We start from the raw sequence: 13,078 nt of genomic DNA on the forward strand, positions 1-13,078 counted from the left end.
TTTATAGGACATACTTTACATTATACTTGTTTGTTCTCTCCTCAATTAGAACCTAAATTTATAGAGACAGAAAAATTGTATATCTTGCTCATACTTTATTCCTACCTCCTAGAAGGTACTTTATCACTACCACATAGTAGGGCTCAAAAATATTTATTAAGTGAACTGCTGCTACAACACTATAAATTCCATCATTAGAGTCATTCAAGTATTAGTGTTTTGGTCTCTGAGAACCCTCTGTGTAAAGATCCTTAGAGAGCTCACAATAAATGATGTTATCAGCTTACTCCTTGGGAGAAGAACATTTAGAATGGAGAATGAACTTGGGATATGGGTAGAGAAGGACAGGTCAGATTTCCAAGAAAAGAAAAGGAGACTTGCAAGGAAGTTGGGATTATATCAAGGGTGTCTTATGATGATAAGACATTCCAAACCATTCCAATTTAAGGGAGCTCACAGTTTTTAATCTCTTCCTAGCTGTACAAAAAGACATCTTCTTCGTGGTCTCTATTAAAGATTATCACTTGCTAGGAGTGTGCTTAGAATCATACTTTCTATAAAGAGAAAAATCGAATGTTGGGGCTAATAAGTAATCTTAATGATTTGATTTTTTTACAGCCCGTAGTCTTTTATTTTTTTATATCCATTGTGCCATGAATTCATAGGGAATAAATTCCAGCAGCTCAGGCTCCTTCCCATTGGTTCTCACAAAGTACGCTTCTCTGGGTGGAGCAGGCTGGCAAGTCAGTTGAACTGGTCCTATCTCTTTGGCTTCCTTCTTTTTCTGATCATTTTCCTTCATGCGTTTTAGGAAGCTATCTCAGCTCTTTGAGTGCTTAATATTCTCAGTACATACATTAATTCTCTTGGCAAGAATCTTGTCTTTAACTTGCTTGTTCACAACAATGCCAGCAGCATGCAGGGTAACACTGTAGACACTTCAGCTTTGCCATGGTAACATTTGTGGGGCATTGCTTCTTGAAATGCCTTCCCTTGATACCTACAATATCACCCTTCTTGTACATTGGCATGTGTGTGGCCAAAGGAACAACTCCCTAGAAAACATATATTGGATTCCTCTCCTTCTTTCCCTTTGTTTTCATCATTTTGGTGAATTACTGGAAGATGGTGGTTCCAGCCAAAAGGGTGATTTGATTTATTAAAGCTATTTATTTTGTAATATGAGCGAAATTATCACAAAAGCATGAAAACAGAGAAAAGTCTTTAGTTGTTTCATAGGTCACCACAAAGAAAAAAATCCATTTATCCCCAGTGGTATGATTTTTACTTTGGCATAAAGTATTAAAGTGTCATCATCAAAAGTAGTAGTGATTATGGCAAACAAGATAAACCTCCTGAGAGCTTTAGAACAAAGCCCAACATGGGTCCTGTTATATCATATATTTACATACTATGGGCTACTCAACCCCAAACTTGAAAGTTCATTCTAATTTATCCATATGTTGTTGATAAAAGCTACCATTTAACAGGGCATATGTGGATTTAGAAATTTTGTCTATTCAATTGTACATACAAAAACTAGGATTATTCCTTCAGCAGGCAGGCTTTCTTGATTGTTCCATTGAGTTGATTACTAACAATCCTGTATGGGTTGCTATTGTCCTAGATATTATTTCTCAGTGAATACTAAATTCTTTTGAATGATGGTTTTGCAATCAGCCAAGAGCAAAGATAGTTGTAGCTGATCTTCAAGCACATTAAACAAAGTGGCAAAACTTGACCAGATTAAAAGAAGCTCAACTTCGATCAGGATTTAAACCACAGAAATAGAACTTGAGTTTAGGATTTTTTTCCCTGAAAGAAATTAAACAATTAGCTGGAGCACTATGTTTTGGATAAGTATCCCCAAAGGCCCATGTGTTAAAGGATTGGTCCTCAGCTTGGTGCTTTTGAGAAACGGTAAAATCTTTAGGAGGTAAGGCCCAGTGGAAGAAAGATAAGTCATTGGGGGCATCCCCTCAAAGGGAATACTGGGACTCTGGCCTCTCTTTTTCCTGGCCACCATGAAATGAGCATCGTCCTTCACATGCCCTCCTGCTTTGAGGTTCTATGCTGCCACAGGCCCAAAGCAATGGAGCAAATTGGTCATGGACTGAAACCTCCAAAACTGTGAGCCAAAATAAACCTTTTCTCTTTTAAGTTGAATATCTCAATTTTGTTATAGCAGCAGAAAACTGACTAGCATATGGAGAGATACTTAAGAATCTCTAATACAAGTCAATCTTAAAAATCTTCACTTTTGGTAGGATTTGATTTGAATTATGCCTTAACATGAAGCATGTGCTTATCATAACAAGGCAAAACAACACCCTGTTGGCAGATGGTAGGGACTGTCATACAGAGCTATGAAGTCACTGAAGAAATATTTAGGTGTCTCAGGTACAGGAGACAGGTTTGTTCCCATCCTCAAATATTTATGGTATTTTATACTATTCCTTTTCCCAAGTGTCTGACCTAATTAGGAATGTCATTCAATTCTACCCAGTTCTAGCATATGTAATTTGTTTTTATAAATATGCAGGTGTGAATCAAGATTTTTCTTATACAGTTATCTTGGCCCAATGTCTCCTGATCAAAGTGTATACTATGGTTTGCCTACAAATATTCATTATTTATTTTTACAAGTTTTCCAAACTTTAAACCTTAGTTCACCCCTAATTGATACATATGTAGAATAATATATCTATTAACTATAGAATGTACACTATTTTCAAGAACATTTATAACATTTGCCAAAATAGATTTTATGTTGAACCAAAAAACAAGGCTCAAATGTCAAAGGATTGAAATATACAAAGTAAGGTTAAACAAAAAAACACAGCAGAAAGAGGACTATATAATCCCCACTATTGGAAATTTTTTTTAAAACCCTTCAAAATAACCCAATAAAGTAAAGAAAAAATCAAAATGAAAATTATGGAAGCCAGGCGCCAGTAATCCTAGCTACTCAAGAGGCAGAAATCAGGAGGATCGCAGTTTGAAACCAGCCAGGGCAAATAATTCGTGAGACCCTGTCTCGAAAAAAATCCTTCACAAAAAAGGGCTGGTAGAGTGGCTCAAGGTGTAGGCCCTGAGTTCAAGCCCCAGTACTGCAAAAAAAAAATTATGAAATATATTGAAGTCAACAAAAATGAAATATATCAAACTTGTTGGATACAACTAAAATAAAGGAAAATATATAGCTTTAAATGCATATATTAGAAAAATGAAGGGTTGAAAATCAGTGATCAGGCTGGCAGAGTGGCTCAAGTGGTAGTGCATCCACCTAGCAAGGATGCAGCCCTGAGTTCAAACTCCAGTACCACCAAAAATAAAAGAAAAGAAAAAGAAAATCAGTGATCTAAACTTCTAACTTGAATACAGGGAAAGAATAGCAAATTAAACTCAAAGAAGATATCAGGAAGAGCATAACAAAGTGACAGCAGAAAAGAGTGGAATAGAAAACAAACATATAATGCAGAAAATTAGCAGCTAAAAGTTAGTTCTTGGGAAAGGTTAATACAATTGCTAAACACCTTACAAGACAGATCCAGAAAAAAAATAATTACTAATATCAATAATTCAAAAGGGAGGGTCACTACAAATCCTTGAGACATTAAAAATACAATAGCTACTGTTTGATCAATTAGTGTTGATCCCAAGAATTCAACATGCAAGATTAAGTGCACATTAACCAAATAAAAGGGAAAGATATGATCTCCTCAAGAGATGCAAGAGAAGCAGTTGAGAAAAAGTTAATAACCATTTGTAATAAAATCTTTCAACAGATTAAGACTAGAAGGTAACTCTAATAAACATTATCTAAAACCAAACATGCTTTTCCATATTTTATATTTAGTAGTGAAATATAAAGACTTCCCCACCCCTGTCAGGGAATGAGTCATGTGTGTACACTACCATCACATCCATTCCACATTGTGGTGAAATAATTCCAGGCCTCCTAGTAACCCATTTCACATCTCTCCATGCTGCTTTCTAAAAACCATCTGTGATGTCTTGATGCATGACCATTTCCAAAATATGTGCTAGGCCCTCTCTTCTTCAGACCGAATACTTCAAAAAGTAGTTTCTCTAGGTTCTGTTTTCCAACCTTCTGGTCATAGCCATTCTTCTGCTCTACATGATTATAGTCCTGACTCTCCATTAATTTGCTATATTTCCATGGGCAGATTATTTACTCTCTCAGCCATAATGTTGTTGTTAGAGACAGGGTCTTGCTATCGTAGCCCAGGCTAGCCTGAAACTTGTTAGGCAGCACAAACTGGCCTTGAACTCACAATTCTCCTGCCTCAGCCTCCCAAGTTCTGGGATTACAGCCATGCACCACCACAACCCAATCCTCAGATCTTACTTTTTGCATTGGGAAGTGACGCTAATAATCCCTGTCCTGCATGTACATTGGTTAGGAATTTTGCCTATTTAAAGGTATCATAGAAATAGAGCAATTTCTAAACCTTGACTTTGAAAGCATCATGGAGAACCAAACAATCTGCCATGCTGAGGAGCTAACCATATAATGTCAATAGCAACATAAAAGGTAACCTGAAAATGTATAATAGAACACTATTCTGCAGCAAATGGATGTTAAATGCATTTGTTAAGTAAAAAAAAAGTCAGATCACAAAGATTATGATTCCATTTATATGACATCCTGGAATAGGTAAAAATATAGGAACAGAAAATAGATCAGTGGTTGCCAGAGGTTGCACATAGGAAAAGGAATTCACTATAAACTGGCAACTTGAGAGAATATTTAGGGAAATGAACTATTCTGTAAGGAGCTATGATAGTAGACAGACAACTTCATGCATTTGTCAAAATCCAGAGAAATATACACCACAAGGAGTAGATTTTACTGTGTACAGTTTAAAAATAAACCAATCAGGATGTGGAGAGAACGCCATATGGAATTCACACTGTGACAAATGAGTCTTAACTGTATTACAAATGAACTACAAAAACATACTAAAGGGAGTGAGGAAATAAAGCTGATTTAAGTAACTTTGAAAACACTGTTTTGATTAGACACAAGGCTGAAGACAAAAAGAACTATGCACAATAATGTACTCTAGTTGGAACTTTGGTTTTCATGGGTTTGTGGATTAGCAACTACCAAAATACTTTACATGTATAATCAGTTCTGCTATAACATGGCATATGTGTTGCTAAAAATGATTATACTATGTAAAATTGTGCAATAAAAACCAAGCACTTGTGGGGAAATGGGGTTAGGGACATAACACACAAAAACTTGGTCAGTGACACACTTTTAAAAGATAGGAACCTAATAAGATTAGAGAACCATTTTATATTATCATAAATGACTAAAAATAGATCAATAATACAATAAATATGGCATTTGCCTTTAAAAAGACCTGAGAACTGTTTGTGAAAGTGGACATCAGAAGGATTGACGCTTGTGTGATATTGTGAAGTGATGGAAGGAAGGTTATCTAAAATCTGATGGAAAGTTGTAGCAACAAACGTAATACATGTAGTGGACTGAGGTAGCTGATCAAATTTGAGTTGTGTATTTGTGTCTGTTGTGTATTCCTAAACAGCATGATTCAGCAAGATACTATTCTCTGCATTCATCTACTGTTTCACATGGAAAATTGAACAAAGAAGACACTTAAATTTAGACTGTGTATTGTTATTTAATATTGTTATTTAATACATCAGTCATGTTAGGACAAATTCAAGTTTTCAAGACAACCATTGTAGCAGAACTATAAGTGTATGTGTCTATGTGTGTATGTATATGCACATGATATACACAGATAATATGGTTTCTTACTTATTTTCATTAAAATTGTAAAAAAAGTGAATTTGATATGGTTGTTGAATACAGGTCAGCATAAAAAGTTGATTCTATTTCTGTATACTAGCAAGAAATGATTGAAAAATTAACTTTTAAGATGCCATTTATAATAGCATCAAAATCCACCAAATGCCTAGTGATAAATCTATAATGAAAGATGTAGAAGACCTCTACACTGAAAACTAAAAAAAAAAACTGAAACATCACTGAAATTTCAAAAGGCCTAACTAATGAAGATATATTATGTTTATGGACAAGAAAAATTAATATTATTATGGTGTCAATTTTCCCAATCTGATCTATATATTCAAGCCAATCTCTATTAAAATCCCGGCTGGTTTACCTATGAATGTTGACAGGACATTAAAATTTCTATAGAGATGCAAAGGAAAATCATGAAAAAGATGAACAGTTTAGGACTTACACCACAGAACAGAGTCCAGAATACAGTCCAGAAATTGACCTGAACATGATCGTTTAACTTGCAACAAAGGTGCTCAGTACTACTCAATGAGGAAAAGCTTTTAATATATTAAAGTGCTGGAACAATTAAATATCTATATAGGAAAAAATGAACCTTGATCTCTCTCTCACACTATACTATTCTTCTCTCAAAGAATCCAGGCATGTTGACATGTGCCCACTAGGCCCATGTATTCAGGAGGTTTAGGCAGGAGGACCATTTGAGCCCAGGAGTTTGAGGCCAGCCTGGGCAACAAGGCAAGATCCAATCTAAAAAAAAACAGATTACAATGTAAAACAATAATATTTCTAAGAACAATCATACAAGAGTATCTTCATGACCTTGGAAACACAAAAAATTATCAACTGTACAAGAAAATATTGACAAAGTGAACTTCACTATAATTGAGAACTTGTTTGTCAAAAACCAAAATACCAATGGGCTAGAGGCGTAGCACAAGTAGTAGAGTGCGTGCTTAGCAAGCACAAGGTCCTCTTCAAACACCAGTACCACCTAAATAAATAAAATAAATAAATAAAGGATACCATTGAGAAAAGTCACTCAGACAAGAAGAAGATAAGACATATAAGCCTGACAAATTCTAGATATGTAAAGATCTCATACAACAGAAAAGGCAACCCAATACAAAATGGGTGAAAGAATTAAATGGTAACTTCATAAAAGAGGATATATAAATTGTAAATAAGCAGAGGAAAAGATGATCCACATTATCACTCATCGAGGAAATGCAAATTAAGACTATAACGAGAGACCACTGCACACTCATTGAAATGATTAAAATTAAAATGCCAGCTGTTAATGAGGTTGGGAAGCAACTAGAGCTCTGATACATTGCTGGCAGAAATGTAATTGGTAAAACCACTTTGGAAAACTGTTTGGCAGTATCTGCTAAAACCAGATACACACCTATCCTAGCAATGACCCTGCATTCTCACCCCTCAGGTGAGAGTGAGTGTGTCTATTCACCAAACTAGGTACAAGAATGTTCAAGAAAGCTCTATTCATAAGAGCTAAAAATTTGAAAGAATCCTATTGTACATCAGCAGGAGGGTGGATTAAATAAATTGTAGCATACTAATACTCATGTACTGTGAAGCAATAAAAGGAATTAACATCTGATACATGCAAATAGTGGATGAATGTCACAGACATCATCATGAGGAAATAAACAGTATAAATTCAATTAGCAGATTTTCAAAGTTCATCCATGTTGTGGCATGTATCAGTACTTCCTTACTTTTATAGTCAAATATTCCACTGTATGATATGATATACTATATTTCATTTATCCATTCTATCAGTTGATGAACATTTGGATTGTTTCTATCCTTTGGCCACTATGAATAATGCTGTGTAAATATTCATATACAAGTTTTTATCAGGACACAGTTTTGCTTTTTCTGGGGTGTATACCTCAGAGTAGAATTGCTAGATCATATGGTAACTATGTTTAATCATTTGAGGAACTCCCAGAATGTTTTCCAGAGTTCGAACTATTTTATACTCCTACTACCAATGAATGAGGTTACACATTTCTCCACCTCCTTGCCAACACTTGTATTCTCTGACTTTTCAATTGTAGCTGTCCTAATGAATACAGTGGTGTCCTCTAGTAGGTTTGGTTTCCTGATGACTAATTTTCCTCAAGACCAGTGATGTTAAGTATCTTTTCAGATGATTATTAGCTGTTGTATGTCTTTGGAGAAATATCTATTCAGACCCTGTCTTTCTGTTGCTTAACAAGAATATCTGAGCCTGTTTAAATTATAAAGGAAAGAAGTTTATTTTGGCTTACAGCTCCAGAGGCTGGTAAGTCCAAAGTCACAGCAGAGGCATCTGATGAGAGCATCATAGCATGGCGGTGAAAGGGCAAGCAAGTATGGGCACAAGAGGCAAAACAGAACAGGCATCCTCACTTATAACAACCCACTCTCACAATAACTAATGTAATACTTTCAAAGGGAGAATTCTCCCAGTCCCATGAGAAAGGCAACATTCTCTGCTAACTGTTTCATCACCCTCCCAACATGACCACAATGGCAATCAAATTTCAAGATGAGTTTTGGCAGGGACAAACCATATTCAGACCATAGCAGAATATTTGCTCAATTTTAAGTGAGTTAAATATTATTATTATTTTGGCAGGGCTGGGGTTTGAACTCAGGGCTTTGTGCTTGTAAAGCAGGCACTCTACCACTTGAGCCATGCCTCTAGTCCATTTTGCTCTGGTTATTTTGGAGATGGGGCCTCGTGAGCTGTTTTCTGAGGCTGGCCTTGAGCTGCAACCCTCCCAATCTCAGCCTCCCAAATAGCTAAGATTATATGGGCGTGAGCCACTGACGCTCGTTTATTTTTTATCATTGAGTAATAAGAGTCTTCTATATGTTCTATATACAAGCCCCTGATCAAATATATGACTTGCAAATATTTTCTCCCACTCTATAGATTGTCATTTACCTTTTTGAGGGGTGGTACTGCAGATTGAACCAAGGGCTAGGCAAACATCATATCACTGGGATACACCCCAAGCCTTTTCTTTAAGTTTTATTTTAAAACAGGGTCTCACTAAGTTGCACAGGCTGACCTCAAACGTTCAATCTTCCTGCCTCAGCCTCCTGAGTAGCTGAGATTACAGGTATGTATCATATGCCCAGATACCTTTCTTGACAGTGTCCTTTGAAATACACTTTTTAACTTCGATGAGGTCTAGTTTATCTATTTGTCATTTGTTGCTTGGGATTTTGGTGTCATATCTAAGACTACATTGCCAAATTCAAAATCGTGAAATTTTACCTCTAAGTTTTCTACAGTTCTATAGTTTTAGCTCTTGCTTTCAGATGTTTGATGCATGTTGAATTACTTATTATGTATGGTATGACATAAAGCTCCAACTTCATTCTTCATCATGTAGTTGTCTACTTGTCCCGGAGTTATGTTTTAAAGATTTGCCTAATGGATGGTCTTTGCTCATTTGTGAAAATTAGTTGAACATAGACATGTTTTAATTTCTATATTGTCAATTCTACCCCATTAATGTATATGTTTCTCATTATACCAGTACCATGATGTCTGGATTGTCATTGTTTTGTGGTAAGCTTTTAAATCAGAAAGTTTTACTCTTCTTTCAAGATCATTTTCGCTATTCTGGGTCTCTTGGATTTCCATATAAATTTTAGACTCAATCTGTTAGTTTCTGCAGGAAAATCTCTAGCTGAGACTCTGATGGAATTGTGTTGAATCAGTAAATTATTTGGGGGAGTTTTGCCACCTGAACTATGTTAAGTCTTCTAATCCACAAACATGGGATATTTTTCCATTTTATTACATCTGTCTTTTAATTATATTTTATAGTTTTTTAGTATATAAGTTATATATGTCTTTAGTTTATTCTTATGAAATTTTATACTACAGTAGAAATGAAATTGTTTTGTTTTCAGCTTTCTCATTGCTGATATATAAAAATACAACTGATTTTTGCATATTGATCTTGTTGAATTTGTTTATTAGTTCCAGTGACATTTTATTGTGTTCTCTAAGAATTGTATTCACAAGATCGCATCATCTTGTGAATAACACTGATATCTTTATTCTTTTTATTATAATTGTAAGTAGAATTATTTTACAGAGCTTCAAAATATGTAAAGCAAAAACTAATAGAACTAGAATGAGAAATAGATAATTTCTAACTATAATTGGGCACTTCAATACTCTCAGTAATCAATAGACTAAGTCAACAGATACTCAATAAGAATATAGAAGATGTGAACAACTCTCAAACAACTTCATCTAATTGACATTTTATTAAGCACTCCACCTCACAGCAACAGAATACACATTTTTTTCAAATGCACATGGAACATTCATAACCATAAACCATATTCTGAGCCTTAAAATAAAGCTGGAAAAATTTTAAAGTAGTCAGGAAAGTCCTAATCTCTGTGTGATAAAGGGAGGCTGATGGTGGTCACTGTTGAGGTGTTGTCTGTGTGTCTAGTAGAGGTAGACAGGCTACAAGCAGCACAAAGTGTGATGGATCTGACCTGGGATTCTTGGGGAACCTCCCCTTTGCAAGCACCACCTGGCCCATGGCAGGACAAGGGCTTGTGCTTGCCAAGATCAAGAAGTAGGGGGTGAATATATCCCCCATGGGCTCGTGACCTCATTAAAAATGTAAACCTTTCAGAAGTATACAGTAGAACTAAAGAAGATAAACAGCCAAGAGTCATCTGAAATCGTCATTGGCTTAGTAATATCCCTAGGACATAGTGAGAAATCACTACTCACAGTCTCAGGTTTCCTAAGGCTACTACAAAGATGTTTGACATAAAGGCCTGGATTGACTGTGCTGTGGAATGAGCTGCAAAGCACCTAGATGGCTTCCTTAGAACAGTTATTGTGGCCTTTATTCCACTGTTTCTAGTAAGTGCCATAATGTCCTGGAAATGGGCCAAGATGATAGAGGCCAGGGAGAAGGAGCAAAAGAAGAAACAAACATATCAAGAAACCATTGCAAAAGCCAAACAACTAAATAAAAAAGGGCTGAAGGAGTAAACATGCACTATAACCAGAGAAAAATCATTTGGACAATTATGCAGCTTTGGAAGGACCCACTAAGGTTTCTTTGGATTTTATGATAGTATTAGTAAATGAAATATGACCACGTGAAAGAATCATGGTCTGACTTCAGTGCTATAGTAACTTTTAGGCTTAGGTATAGAAGATTGTCAGTTATCTATTGGTAGTGATTGTAAATTGGCACTTATTTTTCAGGTTGAGCATCCCTAATCTGAAAATCCAAAACAAAATGCTCCAAAATTCAAAACTCTCTTAGCATAGGCACGATGCCACAAGTGGAAAATTGCACACCAAACCTCACGTGACAGGTCACAGCCAAAATACAGGAACACTAAAAATATTGTATAAGGTTACCTTCAAGCTATGCATAGAAGGCATATGTGTGTGTGTGTGTGTGTGTGCATATATATATGTATATATATGAAACATAAATTTTGTGTTTAGATTTGAAGACCATCCTCAAGATATCTCATGTATATGCACATATTCAAAATTTGAAGAACTCCAAAACACTTCTAGTTCAAGCATTTTTAGATAAAGGATATTCAACCTGTAGTACAAATTATTTATAACTGATTTAGCCATTTGCTGTTTTGCAGCTTATATACTGAAATGAAAATATCCTGTGAAGAAAAACTACTTTAGATTATGAACTCTATTTAAATACTGGTTTAAAATAAGGTCCTGTTATAGATGAAGGATAAGAATATAAAAGTTAGAATTGCCCTCACCAAGGTGAAAAGTGTACTTTGGCTTAAAAGAGTTACAGTGTATTAGTTATATCTTTCATTATTTTTTCTTACTTATTGGAATGGAATAATTTCTGGCTTTCTCAAAGCAAAATAACATTAATCAAGAAATACTTCTATTTTCTGCATTTTTCTGACATTAGCCTTTGAGACAGCTGGTAGTTATCAAGACATTCTGTATTTTTAAACCTAATTTTATACAGAATTTGCTTATTACCTCGACTATGTAGAATACCACCTACTGGTTATAACAGTTTTTGTACTTTGAACTCTGTCATTTTCTTAAAGGTGAGTTGTTAAAAAAAAAAAAAAGATTGACATTATGATTTAAAGCTAACAGTAAAAATGCCAAATGCTGTAGTACCATGGACCCAGTTTTTTCTTGTGCCAACTAGAGCTGTGAAATACTTAAAAATGATTTATCTGATAGTTTGCTGATTGTGTAGATACCACTTTTGTTTTTTATTTCACTGTTTTAACTCATATGGTAGAGACATCCTACACTTTTTGATCAAGCAGTTTTAAGGTAAAAATTTAAATTTTAGATTTCTTGGGGCTGAAGGTGTGGCTCAATGGCTAGAGTGCCTGCCTAAGCATGTGTGAAGCTGAGTTCAAACCCCACAACCAGACAAGCATGGTGGTGTGCACCTGTAGTCCTAGCTACTCTGGAGGCTGAAGCAGGAGAATCACTTGAGTCCAGGACTTCTGGGCTGTAGTGTGCTATGGTGATATAAGTTTGGCATTAATATGGTGACCTCCTGGGATTGGGGGACCACCAGGTTGCCTAAGAGAGGTGAACCAGCCCAGGTTGGAAATGGAGCAAATCCAAACTTCTGCGCTGACCAAGCCCCAGTATGAAAAAAAAAGTAAAATAAATTAAATGCTAGATTTCTTTTAAAGAACTAAGGGATTAACAGTTAAGCCATACTTCCTAAGTGGTAAATAGAGGCTTAAAATTTGGAAAATTTTTGTTTGATGTAGTAGTAGTTGCATAAACAGGATAAATTATATCAAAATGAGAAGGTACAATAATTAGAAGTATAAAACTAAAAGATCTTTCTTTCAATCAACTAGTATAACTGGAACCTTAAGCTATTAAACATGGTTTTTATAAATGCATGGTCCCATCATTATATTCTCTGCAATATTTAATAACATTAATTTTTCTGCACCTCTGAAAATTAATTTTAATTTGCAATTGTCAAACAGCTCTAATTTAAAATGAAACTAGATACTGAGATAAACTTGATATTTTTTATTACAAATTTAAAAATATTGAAATAATAAAAGTACTGGAGTATCAGCTGAAGGTGTGGCTCAGTGGTAGAGCACTTTCTTAGAATGTGCAAGTCCCTGGGATCAATCCCCAGCACCAGAAAATAAAGTATTAGAATTACAAGCTATTTTCTCTGACCATAATGGAATTAG

The 13,078-nt window shown here is 35.2% G+C and overlaps 1 protein-coding gene and 1 pseudogene across 1 annotated transcript in view; both read left to right on the forward strand.

Moving 5' to 3' along the window:
* The window catches only part of Tex11 (testis expressed 11), a 384,064-nt gene that overhangs the window by 353,403 nt on the left and 17,583 nt on the right, over window positions 1-13,078 (forward strand). The gene's annotated exons all lie outside the window — the stretch shown is intronic.
* Window positions 10,641-10,877, forward strand: LOC109680750 (small integral membrane protein 15-like; annotated as a pseudogene).

The sequence above is a fragment of the Castor canadensis genome, chromosome X (assembly GCF_047511655.1).
Source record: "Castor canadensis chromosome X, mCasCan1.hap1v2, whole genome shotgun sequence".
Classification (NCBI taxonomy): domain Eukaryota; kingdom Metazoa; phylum Chordata; class Mammalia; order Rodentia; family Castoridae; genus Castor; species Castor canadensis.